Source organism: Bos javanicus, chromosome 26 (genome assembly GCF_032452875.1).
Source record: "Bos javanicus breed banteng chromosome 26, ARS-OSU_banteng_1.0, whole genome shotgun sequence".
NCBI lineage: Eukaryota > Metazoa > Chordata > Mammalia > Artiodactyla > Bovidae > Bos > Bos javanicus.
Window position 1 is genome coordinate 7,025,963 of NC_083893.1, and position 17,011 is coordinate 7,042,973.

General features: G+C 38.1%; 1 protein-coding gene and 1 non-coding gene across 4 annotated transcripts in view; both read right to left on the minus strand.

Annotated features, from left to right (window-relative positions):
* The window catches only part of PRKG1 (protein kinase cGMP-dependent 1), a 1,413,309-nt gene that overhangs the window by 58,616 nt on the left and 1,337,682 nt on the right, over window positions 1-17,011 (minus strand). The gene's annotated exons all lie outside the window — the stretch shown is intronic.
* Window positions 8,623-8,694, minus strand: TRNAW-CCA (transfer RNA tryptophan (anticodon CCA)). Its single transcript has one exon. It is a non-coding gene; the product is annotated as a tRNA-Trp (tRNA).

The window sequence follows — 17,011 nt, forward strand, 5'->3', positions numbered from 1 at the left end:
TTTCATTCTTTCTTGTTACTTAGAAATTATTTGAAAATAATTTTAATACCTCAGTTATGTTTTACAGCCCTTACAGTTGATGATTTTGAATGACAAAGGAGACAAAATAAGTTGGCTAGGTAAATGGCTCTTGTCCTATAAAACATCTTTTGTCTAAAGGACATAAATGTGGAGCATGAGTTCGTAGCTTACTTACTACTGCAGCCTACCAGGTCCAAGGAATTAGGCCCAGATTCACTCAAATCTAAAATATATCTGTGCAAAAGTGTTTATGAGAGGGACAGTAAGGCAACCATGAATATTCCTTGGAAGGATTGAAGCTGAAGCTCTAATACTTCGGCCACCTGATGCAAAGAGCCAGCTCATTGGAAAAGACCCTGATGCTCAGAAAGATTGAGGGCAGGAGGAGAATGGGACAACAGAGGATGAGATGGTTGATGGCATCATTGACTCAATGGACATGAGTTTGAGCAAATTTGGGAGCTAGTGAAGGACAGGGAAGCCTAGTGTGCTGCAGTCTATGGGGGTAGTAAAGAGTCAGGCACAACTGAGCAACTGAACAAGAGGGCATACAATTCCTGATGTTTGATTGCTTAAAATCTGGCAAGAAGTATAAAGTATATTTTCTAGTGTTCCTTAACTTAGAGGTACATATTTTTTAAAATAATACTATTATATACAGTTGACCCTTGAACAGTGCAAAGGTTAGGGGTGCTGACCCTCCAACAATCAGAAACTCATGTATAATTAACAGTGGGCCTTCCGTAGTCACAGTTTTCCTGAATCTACAGCTCCATAGCTACCAGTTCAACCAAGTGCATCATGTAGGATTTACTGCTGAAAAAAATCTGCAGATCTGAGGATCCTCACAGTTCACACTCATATTGTTCAAGGGTCAACCATATTGAATGAACAAATGAATACAAGTATATTCATTAACTTTTTAAACACAGGGTGAGAGCAATGGATTCTCTTCCTTAAAAGTGCAAACACTGACATACTCTGTGACTTCAAGGAGCTTACAAACCCTCAGAATAGGTTAACAACCTGAAAATAACTACAACAGGAGAACAAGTGTGTGGGGTGAAATAGATCATATATCATTTCTTAAACACTGGAGAAGGAAATGGCAACCCACTCCAGTGTTCTTGCCTGGAGAATCCCAGGGACAGGGGAGCCTGATGGGCTGCCGTCTATGGGGTCGGACATGACTGAAGCGATTTAGCAGCAGCAGCAGCAGCAGCATTTCTTAAACATGCCTGACAATATGATTCACCTGGCTCTTTGATGATCAGAATCCACAAGCACTCATCTGTACAGGGTACTCTTTAAATAGTGGCATATGGAACTTGTAAGAACTGCTAGAAAGAAACAAAGTTGCCTACATTTTCACCTTCTCTCTTCATTTCTCCTTATACACCAAAGGAAGTTCTAAAAGCACTGAGAATGTAAATAAAGCTGCAGCTGTAAGGATGATGAGACATAGACACATACGCAAAATCTAGAAACAAAAATAATACTAGGATAATCTTAACCTATCTTTCTCTATCCAAAACCACATCTCTTCCAATATCACCAGCTTACACAAATCAAGAGTAAAATTCAGATGTCCTTTATTATTCACAATTTTTTTCTTGCTGTTGCCATAGGTCAATGAATCAACTCTGTCATCATTTCAAGATAACAGAATTAGGTTCTAGTCTTTATGACTGACCACTGTTATTAAGAAGCAAACGTCTCTTCTTAATACCGAAAACAAAGTACAACCCGGTATAAAAATGTATGAAACTTAAAATGTTATCTTCATGTTGATACTGCAATAGCAGAAATGGCTCAGTGTTAATTTACAAAGCAAACAATAGTAGGTGCATTTTGAAAGTAAGGTCCAAGAATCCAAAGGGACATCCAGATGGGATACAAATGCCAGTAACTAAAAGACAATGCAACAAAAGGCTAGTGTGGCCCTATTTACTCTCGCAAAATCTATAATTTAAATCTGTTTCAGAAGTCTACTCTTAAGTGTCTCCAAGGAAAATCAAATGGAATCCTAGTATATTTTAACCCACATGCAGATCAGTCACCACTGCTTGCCTGTGCTATCTCCTCTTGGGTATATTTTTATTTCCTGTTTAGTTTTATCAGACTTGGGGGAATCTATAAAATGTTTTAGTAAATACACATGAACTCTCATCTATGACTAAGTTTTTTACTCTATAACTTTTAATAGGTAAGATGAGATTCAAGGAGACAATGTCGATGCTAGACTTAAAAATAATGCAAGAGCACACCCTATCCTACAAACAGAAGCTCGTGACTTGTGATTCTGGCTCTGCCGGTGACTTAGTACTTCCAAGTCATGAATTCTTCAACATTTAGGCCTTTGTAAAAGTATCAACATACACTTAAGTAAATAGGGAAAAGTTGTATAGATATAGTCAGAAACCTAGCTTACTTAAATGTTCAGATGAATGCCTAGGAATCCTTTCACTTTTTATGTGATCAAAGAACATTAATACCTATAAATAAATATTTACAGAAATAGTTAAAGGAGGTAAGAAATCTTCAAAAGTTAGCCTTAAGCACAAAATATATACCTGGTCTAGGACACATGCAAGCTATAATGTTGGCCATCTACTGAATAAACACTTATTTGGTACATAGGATTTTAGGCAATAATAATTCCTGATTTAATAAAACTTGGTGCATTAATTTTTAATCTTGAAGAGTAAATACAGATTCAGCCAGACATTAACTATATATACAGAGAAAACAGAATTGGAAACTGGACCAATAATACTTATTTAACACAGATGTGATTTGGGTTTAAACTACTGGGACTATCGCCTCATTGTGCTACATTAACATTTTGTGAATATGAACGTAGTTACTACATGTCCTATTCCCTGATTCTAAAATGTTTGTAATTAAATAAGCTTAGTCACTAAAAGAAAAATGGATAGTCCTTAAATCTATAAGCAAGTCATCAGTCATCTCTTATTAATATAATTGTTTTATTTGAAAGTCTCATTGTTAAACTAACTTTAAAAGCAGAATCTTCTGACTTCATTAGAAAACTGTGAACTATTTTATTTTTTAAGGTTTAATAGGGAGGTTTAATAACATTTCAATATTTCCTATTGAAATAACATTTTTCAAATAACATTTTTATGAAAATCTATTATTACTGTAAGTTTTGGGGGAAAAAAAAACTCTTTAAACATTAGAAACCCTATTCATATACTTCTAAACAAAAAGAAATGATCTTTAATTTGTCTGGCTGTAAAGCATACAGGTATAGTCACTATCTTTTAGGAGTAGTGGCAAAAACTTGAAGAAATAAAAGTTTGAAAGTAACTTAATGAATATAAAGTATTTCATTATGTCAGTTTTCTCCAGAAAGTATAATCTCTTCTTCAGGGGATTTGAGATAGCATTAGTTTGCTTTCTGTACTTTCAAAATTGTGTTTTTTTCAGAAAAGTTTTTTTTTTTTTTTTTAAGTACTCTAGCCATGAAATAGTTCTACTTATTTTTCAAATGCATTCCCTTGAGAAGATACAGCCAACAGGAATACACAGGAAATTACTCATATCTGCTGCCTAATAAGAATGATAGTAATGCAATTTTTTAAATTTAAGAAGCACTTTCTTCCAAGGACTCTAAAATGTCTCTCATTTAATTTATCCTTCCTGATTCTCTGTGAAGATGGGATAACAAATATTTTTACTTCTATTTTGCAACTGGGTTTCTTGCCTAGAGAATCCCAGGGACGGGGAGCCTGGTGGGCTGCCATCTCTGGGGTCACACAGAGTCGGACACGACTGAAGTGACTTAGCAGCAGCAGCAGCAGCAGACCAGCTGCTGATAAGTGATTGATTTCAGTAATTAAGCACTAGAAGAAATGGAACTAAAAACCTTGGGCATGTTTCACATTGTAGCATATTTACACTTATTCTCTAAAATTTAATTTCATCTTAAACAAGATAGAGAATCAGACAACTTTAAAGATGCTTTTATCTCAAAGTAGTAAGATACTATCGTGGTTCAAAATCTAGATCACCGCCACTGCGAGGTCCTCTCACCCAACCTTCACATTTTAAAAAAATGAAAGAACAAAGTCCAGAGATGGTAAGTGACTTGGCCAAAGTCACAAAGGTGCAGGCATAAGTGACTGGCATTTTGACTTACTATCTGTAATCCTTTTTACTATCTGATTCTATCATCACAGTTTTTTTTTTAAATTCTGGTATTTGTAAAATAAAGGCAAACATATAAGTTATAAAATATATTTGAATAATATACTATTTTGTTACACATTTACATCAAGAATGTGACTCCTATCTGAGTACTGATGCCTTCTTGTCTTTGATGTGGCCTATGGGTGCGTGTGTTCTGATTAAATAAAAGGACTCAGAATGAAAGTACACTGCTGCTCAAGAGAGAAGTTTTAAAAATCCAAACATTAGAGCTGCATTTGTGAAAATGAGGAATAAGCTACCCAGCATTAGCTTGAAATATATTGACCATCATGCATTTTAGTTATTCTGTTTTTAAAGAGAGTCTGTGTAGTAATTTGAAAGGAATTTTAATTTTTCTGAAATAAGGGCCAAAGTAAATATCTATTGCCATGAAAAAAACTAGCAAGAAAGGAATTAAAGATTTTTTTCTTATTGGTGTTTGTTACTTAAACAGAGTCACTAGCCCATAATAAAGTTATTTATTTAGTTATTCAGCAATTATTATTTTTTATTTAGAGAATGCAGATACTTGCATGTATGTATTCAAAGAAGAAAAGCATGCAGTCTCCAACATTATGCCAGAATAGTATTTCTTTCATGTAAGTGGACAGCCATCAGAGACTAGTGACCTGAGGGTTTTCTCTCATCTCCGTGCATATTAACATCCCTCCTTCTCCCTTTCCTATGTCTCAGAATCTCATTCTGAGGCTTTTGCTTATGACTATGGACTAGGGCTTCTCCGGTGGCTCAGAGGGTAAAGCATCTGCCCACAATGTGGGAGATCTAGGTTTGATCCCTGGGTGGGAAAGATCCCCTGGAGAAGGAAATGGCAACCCACTCCAGTATTCTGGCCTGGAAAACCCCATGAATGGAGAAGCCTGGTAGGCTACAGTCTATGGGGTTGCAAAGAGTCGAACACAACTAAGCGACTTCACTTTCACTTTTCACTCTTATGGACTAGGATGGTCCAGACTGGCACAGCAAAGGCCAGGAAGTTGAAGTTTAAGGGAAAGGAGGTAGGTAAAAATGATTGTTTCTGCCTTCACTGCTCCAACCCCTCTGCCTGTGGAAAGCATATCTATCCTCACTTATTGCCTCTTGTGCTCCGGAGTAAATATTCATTACAGCAGAACTTGCCTCCAATTTCCATGAAGACAGTGTTTGCCATAGATAACATTTCTAGAGAAGGGATGGGTAAAGACAGCCCAAGTTTCTCCTCAAATATGAAAATATCTTTTCTACCCCCAAATTAAGAGCTCTTTCCCTTTTCTTAGCCATTATTTTTATATGGGGTTTAAATATTGAAATAAATAAGAGAAATTTTAAGCTTAGTTAAATGTCATAATTAGTCTTAATTATAATCTTTATCAAGGGATCAGTCAGAAGATTGAACTAGGATCAGAAGGATTAGGTAAGACTTAAATGAACACTGCTGCTGCTAAGTCGCTTCAGTCATGTCCGACTCTGTTTGACCCCATAGATGGCAGCCCACCAGGCTCCCTCGTCCCTGGGATTTTCCAGGCAAGAACACTGGAGTGGGTTGCCATTTCCTTCTCCAAATGAACACTAGGGGTCAGCTTTTACTTCTAAATTCAGGGCCTTTGCTATGTACCTCAATTTTCATGGCTCCCCTTTATTTCTGAACGATTCTACGTGAACTTCAGAGCAAAGAGCTTGGGGATGTGGCCATGGTCACAGCAAGCCAAAGGAAGATAAGGCAGTAAGATTCAGTGTGTAGCAAGAAGAAAATAAGACTAGAAGCCACTCTCCCTGACCTCTAGGAATACAGGAAAAGAAGTGATCAGGAGTTGGCCCAGGACCGAGCCTGAGCAACACATTCTCATTTCTGTAAGATGCAGGGTTTGTATTAGACAGGTCTATAAGTTCACTTGCAGCCTGACCATTCTGGGAAATACACATGTGACGCACAGTCTTGGTTCCCACAGCTTCTCTTTTGCCTCTTTGTGCACCAATCCTGCTCTCCAATCCCTGACTCCTGAAGCTCTCATTTCAAGAAACATTACAGAAATTTTTGTTTAAGGGAGTCTTGCTCTCAGCAAAAGTAGGCAGAAGACCCCTGACTAACCAGTTGGTCAGGATATGTCTTGATGTTCAAAATAGAACTGTTAATGCATTTCCCCATAACACTGTAATATACCAGAGATGCCCTGTAACCCAGGATTCACATCAGAATTATGGGTTGAGTTAAAAACAGACCTTGATACAATGGTAGGATTTTGGACCAGGTATTAGTATTTTAAAGTAAGGTTAATAGATGTGTCTATACAGCTCTTAATATCAAGACTAATGATCATATGTAAATTAAGATTACTAATATTAAATTTGATACATATGTGACAGACATCTATTACAAAGGGTACAAGTATCACAGGGAAGTGTATCCACAGTTCTAAGCAGTTATTCTCAAGTGGTCTGGAGAATACCACCCAATCTTGACACAGGGAAAGCCTGTATGTCTTTTTCTTAGTAGAGAGAATATTAAGTGGAAAAGAAGAAAATTGAGCAAAAATTTCCCCATGTCACATAGTTCAGTAACAGTGATTATGCATTTAAGCAAATGAAGGCTCAGGGAATACCACCTATTTGTTATCAAGTCATTGCCATCTAAATGCAAAATCTGGCATTGTTCTATGCTGCAGCCAATACAACTGAATAATTAAGCAAACTATAGGGTCTGAGGCTTAAAAAAAATGATTTCCATATTTTGTTCAGATTTTCTTGGGTTTTACCTAATGACCATTGTCTGTTCCAGGAGCCCATCCATACTGTGTTTAACTACTATATGTCCTTAGATTCTCTTTGGTTATGCTGTTTCTCAGACTTGCCTTGTTCATGATGACCTTGACAGTTTTAAGCAGTACCAGTCAGGTGTTTTGTAGAATATTTCTCAATTCTGATTTATTTGATGTTTTTCTCATGATTTCACTCAAGTTCTAAGTTTTAGGGGGTGGACCATAGAGGTCAAGTGCCATTTTCATCACATCGTGTCAAGGATATATGCTATCTATATGATTTATCACTAATGACTCAGACCTTGATCATCTGGCTCAGATAATAACTGCATAGTATTTAACAGAGTACATACTTACAGAAACCAACAAATACAAAAGGACTGTATTACAATGTGGTCTTCTCCATAATTTTTACCTTATAAATGCATCCCCCTCAAAATGAATTAACTTTACAAAGGTATTCTACATTTCCACACTGCTAAGGTTTCTCCTCAATAATTCAAAAGTATCATCATAAAATATACTGGTTAAGATTAGCACAGATGGCTACAATATTCAAAACTAGTATCTTTCCATACATTTTTACACAAATGATAGGAGTGGAGAGATAATGGTGGAACAACTCATTATCCTCAAATCACTGCCTCTTTTTTATGTGGGTATAGAGTCATTACAGGGAGAAGGCAATGGCACCCCACTCCAGTACTCTTGCCTGGAAAATCCCATGGATGGAGGAGCCTGGTAGGCTGCAGTCCATGGGGTCGCTGAGGGTCAGATACGACTGAGCAACTTCCCTTTCACTTTTCACTTTCATGCATTGGAGAGGGAAATGGCAACCCACTCCAGTGTTCTTGCCTGGAGAATACCAGGGACGGGGAGCCTGGTGGGCTGCCGTCTATGGGATCGCACAGAGTCGGACACGACTGAAGTGACTTAGCAGCAGCAGCAGAGTCATTACAGTAATTGTTTCTCTGAGTATATGCCGCAGTTGTCATGGAAGTCCAGGATTAATCAAATTTCACTTTAGCTATACCGTTGGTTTAGATAAATACTGCTATGGTGGGTGGAGTAAATTGGGAGATTGGGATTGATGTATATACACTACTGCTACTATGTATAAAATAGACAACTAATGAGAACCCACTGCATTGCACAGGGAAATCTACTCAGTGCTCTGTGCTGACCTCAATGGGAAGGAAACTCAAAAGAGAGAAGATGCATGTATACCTATAGCTGACTCACTTTGCTGTACAGTAAAAACACATTGTAAAGCAACTACATTGAAATGTAATTAAAATGAAATAAATACTGCTGTAACATGTAAATGGAACTTCACTCCTGAGTTAACACATATTGGTCATATTTTGTGCTTTTCACAATGGTTTTAAAAGAGGACTACCTACATACCAACAGATTGCATAGGATACTAAGTGGTTCTTTCAATAGGAAGTTGCAGACTGTGTACCTAAAATAAAAATGATGCATTTGATGTATCTTAAGTGAAGTGAAGTTGCTCAGTTGTGTCCGACTCTTAGCAACCCCGTGGACTGTAGCCTACCAGGCTTCTCTGTCCATGGGATTCTCCAGGCAAGAATAATGGAGTAGGTGTTACCATTTCCTTTTCCAGGGGATCTTCCCAACCCAGGGATTGAACCTAGGTCTCCCGCATTGGAGGCAGATGCTTTAACCTCTGAGCCACCAGGGAACCACATGGTAAAGCTCCTTACTTGACACTTGTATAAATATAATTGAATAGCACTATATCAGTTTTATTTTTTATAGTTAATAAATAATAGTGTGAAATGAAGGAAATTGGGAGGGGCATTTAGGCCTATTATAGTTATTCTTTATACCACTTAACAGGTTCAATTCAGTTCAGTTCAGTTGCTCAGTCGTGTCCGACTCTTTGTGACCCCATGAACCACAGCATGCCAGGCCTGCCTGTCCGTCACCAACTCCCGGAGTTTACCCTTACTCATGTCCATTGAGTCAGTGATGCCATCCAACCATCTCATCCTCTGTCATCCCCTTCTCCTCCTGCCCTCAATCTTTCCCAGCATCAGGGTAGAGAATATTTTTTTCCATATTTGACTTTCATTTCCTTACAGATTTTCCAGGGATAGAGCTGACATCTTGGCCACATCCTATACTCAATTCTCTTTTTATGACTTCCTTTTCCTCATTGAATAAATTACTAGATTTTCTCTCAGGAGTTAGCAGCTAACCAAATTCACACAGTGTTGGTGGATTAATCTGGTCTTTTGATAAGAGAACAAGCTATACTTGTGATGAGAGCATCACTTTGACTTCCCTCTCTCTACTAGGTTTAACGATATGGGTGTTTGATGTTCACTTATCATGTTCAGAGAACAGACAGTGTCTGATTTGCCTTTTTGTAACTTTGCTGAAACGACAGCAGTGCAGAGGACAGAAAACCTTTCTTCTTCCCCTTTAGAACAGGACACTGATGACCTGAATTTAGGAACTGGTACTGTGTCTTGGCACCTGTGAGCAGGCGTACAGCAAAGTGAACTAGAGGGAACTGGGGGATTCATGGGGTGGGGCTGCAGAGAACAGGGGGCTTTCCTTCAGGAAGCTGAGCAATCAGAGTTTCATCCTTTCTATGCAACTTGTGGTATGTGGCTAGGTATATAGGAAAAACAGATGGAACCTCAGTGTAAATATATACAATATATAAAACATGAGAGAAATAATTACAAATTGAGAAAATCTATTTTTAGTAGTGCTTATTTTCACTGACTGCAAAGGAAATTTCAGTAATAATGAAATTATACTATTATGCTATTTGCATAAAGATACCACTTCAGAAAAATAATAGAAAATAGGTAATAAGGGAGACTGTGTGAGTTAGTCTGTGCGGTTTTATCTTTTAAAAAGTTAATACACTGATATTCTGGTGCCAACACATCCACTGTTACATTGATACCCATTTCAGAAACTGGATTGCTACTGGCCTTTCTTGCTGAAGTCAGTGGAGAATCAAGTCACTAGCATGGGCCACAAGATGATGTTGATGGAGTGAGTTATTCGACTTGCACAAAGTTAACTATTTTCATGTCTATAAATTGTGTTCCAGCCTATGTATGAAGCTGAAATAAGGCTCAAATCTATGTTTAATGTAAGACACAAGATTTGAAATAGTTTCAGTGAACATGATTATTAATTTCTAGAGCATTACTTGCTAATTAGAAAATAAAGATGTAAAAAAAAATCATCAATAAGAATTACTGCAGTTTTAAGTTTCGGGCTGCTAACGTTACACTTGTAGGCCTTGTCAAGTTTGTCCAGGACACATTTATATATACGGAGTAGAAGTCTATCCTCTCCGTCTAATCTTAATTATGACAGTTTAGAGTACTGCTGGACAATTTGTTCAGGAAGACCTATCTTAGGTGACATAACAAATGAGACCATATCTAGCATCAGATCAAGAATCTACTGACAGGTAAAAAGCTCTTCAATCGTTTAAGTTTTACGGAAAGTTGTCTAAGGTGGATACTTTTTAGACCCTGGATCTTTGAAGCATACTGATAAGTGTGACTATTTCTTTAATAGTGTTAGTCGCTCAGTCATGTCCAGCTCTTTGCAACCCTCTGGACTGCAGCCCACCAGGATCCTCTGTCCATGGGATCCTCCAGGCAAGGATATTGGAGTGGTTTGCCATTTCCTTCTCCATTTCTTTAATAGTAAGACCCCAATTATCTAGCACCATCTTTTTAGAAAATGATTATCAAAGCGAGTCCCTTCTAATTACCATGTAGATTTGTCACTTTTTTAAAATAAAGGTCTTTCTTAGGTGACATAACAAATGAGATCATTTGTTTATTATGGGGGATCAATATTTCTAGGATGGATTACTTTCTTTCAAACCATTTAAAGCATAATTTAGTGAATATAGTAGAGCATTCAGAAATGACCCCAGACCATCATTTTATACAAGGAATTAGTGTGCTGTTACCTCTATTTAAGATAACTTTAATAAAACTTCTATAGTATTTGTTATTAGTTGCTCGATTTTTAGGTATTATCTGTTGATAGGAAGCCTATCCATCTTATCTCCCATTTCCAATCCAGACACACTCATTTTCTGCAAGCTATAAAACCAGATAGCCAAATTTGTTATAATTGCAACTATAATATTTATACTTTTTGCAATCAGTGAGTACCTCCAGAGGCAATAAAATAAAATGATTAAACTATATGCATGCTCAGTCATGTCCAACTCTTTGTGACCCCATGACTGTAGCCCACCAAGCTCCTCTATCCATGGGATTTTCCAGGCAAGAATACTGGAGTGAGTTGCCATTTCCTTTTTCAGGGGATCTTCCTAACTGAGGGGTCTAACCCACATTCTCCTTCATCTCCTGCATCGCAGGTGGATTCTTTACCACTGAGCCACTGGGGAAGCCTTTGGACAAATCCTAGCTCCATTATTCAGTGGCAATGAGAGTTTCAATAGCCACAGGATCCCTCTGTGCCTCACTTTTCTTTCTTTGATGGACATGCTAACCAAACCAACTCCATTGAGTTATAGTAAATGAGACAATATATGAGAAAGAAAACTAAGCAATAAATAATAATAAAACGATCACTACCTCCCATGGATGTTTTATTGCATGCAAAGTGCTTTTCCTTGTTATTACTAATTGCCTGATCTTTCTGTCCATGGCTGTGTTCTAAGTTGTCTTTTTCTCCACTAGACCAGGATCTAGGTAGCAGATTAGCAATCCAACTAGAAATAAATGGTATGTTACTATATAGAGATAAAAATTAATTTAGGAACGTGCAAATATGCCATAAAGTTGATATTTTACTTCTTTTCTTTATATTCAATTTAATTACAATGATTTCATTGGTGGTTATGATGCTCCCATGAGATATTGTTAACTCTTTCTACTGCTGCTGTATAATACAATTTCATGTCTTTTGAGTATGTGAGGGTCTCCTTTTGAAATTTAATATAGCTTTTTTCAATTTTACTGAGAGTTACTCTTAGAGAATATGGAATTTATGAGTTGTCGTGTGGACGAAAGAAAAGCACAAAGCTCTCATGTTGCTTCAGAACAAGATCTTACCTTCAACTATTCCCTGAGCTTGAGAGGCAGAGCATACATCACCATGCTCTTATTTCCAGTCAAGCAATAGATACAGAGTCAGACAGTAACCATGGTAATCCAGAGCCTGGAAATGCCTGAAACCCAGTCTTGAGAGGCATTCGCAGAAAGTGTGAGGGCGTCCTTTCCGAGGACGAATCATTGCCAAAATCAGAATTGCCAAGAAGCTGCTCAGTGACTTAACCCCACAAACAGACCCCTCTCCCATTTTCCTGGGGCTTTACTTAATATGTGTCACTTTGTAAAGTCACCTTGAGGGCAGTTCATTGGGAAACAAGACTAAGACTTGGTCAAGTTCTAGTGGCACAGAGGATCTCACGGGTTTATTAACATGCGGGTGAAACTGAGCATGCCCCATTCTGGACCAAAGAGTTGTACCTGCAAAGGTACAAAGGTTCAGAGAGGGATGGCTGAATGTCCAACCTTTTACTTGCTTGCCTTTGGTAACTAATTATAACACTCCTTTGATAAAGGCTTATTAGAGCATAATGTCTTCACCCCACTGAATAATGTTTATTAGAGGAACATTCCCAGAGGAGAGTTTTGGAGATAAAATAAATTGAAGAAAGAGAAAATTCCTTCTTTATCATTTTACTGACAAATGACAATAGAAGAAAAAAAAAGACACAAAAGATCTGTTTTCTTTTTTTTTAGGCTCCATCAAAGCACATTTGCAACATTTCATCATGTTACATGAATTTATTAGCTATGCTTATAATATATGATACAGTTAACATCGCATGGGGCTGTTTTATGGCAGTGGAAAAATACTCATTAAAAAAGCTAAATGTTTTTGAGATGAAGGTGACACGATAAGGCTTTGGAATCCACTTATTGCAGTCATTTCATGGATATCCATTTTAGCAATTTTAGCAATTATTATCAGTGGTCTATTTCCACCTAGGGATGCTGACCTGAAGAGCCTGGTCTGTATTGCACAGGTTCTGACTAAGGCCCATAGTCCTCCAGACATGGACACATAAGAGCACGATCAAGAAGAGCATCTTCACCATGCATATAATTCTACTGTTATCATTCCATGTCTGTGTGCTCCACTAAAATCAAACATCTCTTTCTTCATGTGCCTGGCACTGTGCCATGTGCTCTTCGAGAAGCTTACTTAGTAAAGAGGAGCAGGTACACAGCCTGGCAGGAAATACACAGAAGAGCATTACGAACCACAAGAGAAAAACCTGAAACATAGGCCTCTCATTCTCAGGCTTGATTTGATCACTTTTTAAATAAGGGTTGCCTGGTTGGGACAAATGCAAAAAAGCAGAGGCTTCCAAGTCAAATGATACTCCCTAAAAGTTTTAACAGCAACAGCTGCGGCCCCTTTAAGTTCAGGTCTCCTCCTTCCAGACCAGATTCTTTCTGAGATCAGCAGTGCAGTGGCTTAAATTCCTGATTTAGCTGCTACCTCTTCATTTCACATCTTTTACTTTCTATTGAAAATCCAAATCAGTTGGGAAACTTAGACCAAGTAAATGAAAATGAGGCTGTAATGTTTATGGCAGTGATGCAATTGAGAACTACAATTGCACAGAAAACTGCATTTCAGAAGAAAGGTTTTCTTTTCATTTGGAAGAATGTTACCAGGATGATGACTTTGGCTTAACCTACCCACACTTGAACTTCAAATTGACTTGCCTTTAAAGAATTCCAAATCATGAGAAAATGTATACCACCTGCTTTAGATTTTCTAACAGAAAGTGAACATTTGAGTTTTGCAGCTAAAACAGGCATTTAAAGCTATGGCATCGCTAACTTCCTCTGGAAGGGGAAGGAGATCTGAAATCAGAAACATAAAGTTAAGAAGTAACATGGAGAAATGATCAGTTTTTCATTGCGTACAAAACAATGTCTCCCTCATTACCCATAGAGAAACAATAATAATATAACTGGGCACATGCGCACTACAACTTCATCAGGAATTGAAAAGAGGAAACTTTTGGGTACTTGTCAACCTGGTATGATATTTACAGATGTTTCTCCTATTTAGGTCTTTTAATATTATTATGTGTAATTAGTTCTTGTGAGAAAACTGCCTTCCATTTGTACAATCTATATGTCATTTCTGAATTGAATACATTTTATCCTCTGTTGTACCTCAAGGGAAAGAAAAGACTCTTAAGTGTTAGTTACCACCAAGTGTTGGCTGGATAAGAAGTATTTCCTTATCGGTATTACTCATGAAATGGGGCTGAAAATCTTACAAATTATGTGAGAGGAGTTTGGAACTAACTCCTGTCTTCATGTTGCCTTCATACACTATCTTCCTTTGGCTATACTTCACAAATAATAATGAATAACAATAATTCTTCAATCTGCTTCAAGGACCACATGTTAAAATTCTCTTCCACTAAGAACAGGTGTCTGACAAAATATGAGATCTCTTGCAATTTAGGATTATGTATTCATTCCACCCCCCGCCCCCCCGCCCCCTGTAACACTAGATCTAATGACACTGAACAACGTCTGCCCACTTTCAGAGGAATTAAAAGTATACCTTAAGTTCAAATCAATGACGATGACAGCCATTTGATCCAATTCATAAAGTTTTCAGTCCTTTTCCCCCCCATGGATTGTGACATTTACTTAAATGATAGTTACAAGACATCTAATAGTCCTGAAAGAAGGCAAACAGCTTATTTTTTTTTTCCTGCTCTGGAGTTCCTGATGTTCACTGGAACACCCTGTGATCAGGAATTCAGCTGTCCCTGCCAATGGTGCAAGCCTCTGAGAGATGCCTAGGGCAGGCCTGACCCATTTCACAACTGGTTATGACACATTTTTCAGTCCTTATTTTTCAGCATGGAAATAATATCTCAATTGACCTAAAACCACAAAGTACATTTTCAATGTGGGTAAGACATGACCTTTGCCCTGCATGTTTTATAATGGAAACCAAGTGACCAAGAGTTACAAAAATTATCCCCAGGCTAATGACAGAATGAGCCTGCTGTGAGAGAAAGACTGATTCCAGGAAAACTCTGTAATCTTTTTAGCATTTACCAATCTAACTCTCTTGAGATTGGTAAATGATACAAGTCAGTTATGCTAAAAGACACTTGAGACACTACGGTAAATAATGAACCAGCTAAGACAAGGTGAAATAAAACCTTGGAATTATTTTAGACCATTTAAGCAACCTAAACATTACAATGAAGATGAAACTTAAAGTTCCTATATTTTCAACAGAATCAGGCAGTTCTATGATATCATGAAATATTTTTAGCAAATTACCAGTAAATCAAGCATATGTCAGCCACTGTTAAAAATAGAGGCTAAGAATACAGCAGTGGACACAATATACCAAAAAAAAAAAAAAAAAGTCTTCCCCCTTCATGTGCTTTACATACTGGTAGAGGAGAAAGACAGACAGACAAGTAAAATACAGTATGTTAAATTGTGGTAAATACTATAGAATAAAATTAAGCAAAGAAGACGGACTAGGGCTGCCAGAACAGGAGCTAGGGGACTACAAATTTTAACTCTGGTATTTAGGGAAACCAGTCTGTTGTTCCATGTCCAGTTATAACTGTTGCTTCCTGACCTGCATACAGATTTCTCAAGAGGCAGGTCAGGTGGTCTGGTATTCCCATCTCTTTCAGAATTTTCCAGTTTATTGTGATCCACACAGTTAAAGGCTTTGGTATAGTCAATAAAGCAGAAATAGATGTTTTTCTGAAACTCTCTTGCTTTTTCCATGATCCAGTGGATGTTGACAATTTGATCTCTGCACCCTGCTTATTTAACTTATATGCAGAGTACATCATGAGAAACGCTGGACTGGAAGAAGCACGAGCTGGAATCGAGATTGCCGGGAGAAATATCAATAACCTCAGATATGCAGATGACACCACCCTTATGGCAGAAAGTGAAGAGGAACTAAAAAGCCTCTTGATGAAAGTGAAAGTGGAGAGTGAAAAAGTTGGCTTCAAGCTCAACATTCAGAAAATGAAGATCATGGCATCCGGTCCCATCACTTCATGGGAAATAGATGGGGAAACCATGGAAACAGTGTCAGACTTTATTTTTTGGGCTCCAAAATCAATGCAGATGGTGACTGCAGCCATGAAATTAAATGATGCTTACTCCTTGGAAGGAAAGTTATGACCAACCTAGATAGCATATTGAAAAGCAGAGACATTACTTTGCCAACAAAGGTCCATCTAGTCAAGGCTATGGTTTTTCCATTGGTCATGTATGGATGTGAGAGTTGGACTGTGAAGAAGGCTGAGCACCGAAGAATTGATGCTTTTGAACTGTGGTGTTGGAGAAGACTCTTGAGAGTCCCTTGGACTGCAAGGAGATCCAACCAGTCCATTCTGAAGGAGATCAGCCCTGGGATTTCTTTGGAAGGAATGATGATAAAGCTGAAACTCCAGTACTTTGGCCACCTCATGCAAAGAGTTGACTCATTGGAAAAGACTGATGCTGGGAGGGATTGGGGGCAGGAGGAGAAGGGGACAACAGAGGATGAGATGGCTGGATGGCATCACTGACTCGATGGACGTGAGTCTGAGTGAACTCCGGGAGTTGGTGATGGACAGGGAGACCTGGCGTGCTGTGATTCATGGGGTCGCAAAGAGTCAGACACGCCTGAGTGACTGAACTGAACTGAACTGAACTGAATTAGGGAAAGTCTAACTGAAAAGGAGATATCTTGTGAAGGCCTGGCCCATGTGAAATCTGGGGTTAGAGTATTCTGATCAGAGGAAACAAACTGTAGTTACTCTGAGGCAAGAGTGTGTCTGGTATGTGTTCACTATAGAGGCTGGAACTGAGGGAAGGCAGGGAAGAGGAGGAAGAGATGAGACTGGGGGCCAGGTGGCTGGCAGAAGGCATCAAATTGCCTATGGCCTCACAGACCACTGGGAGGAT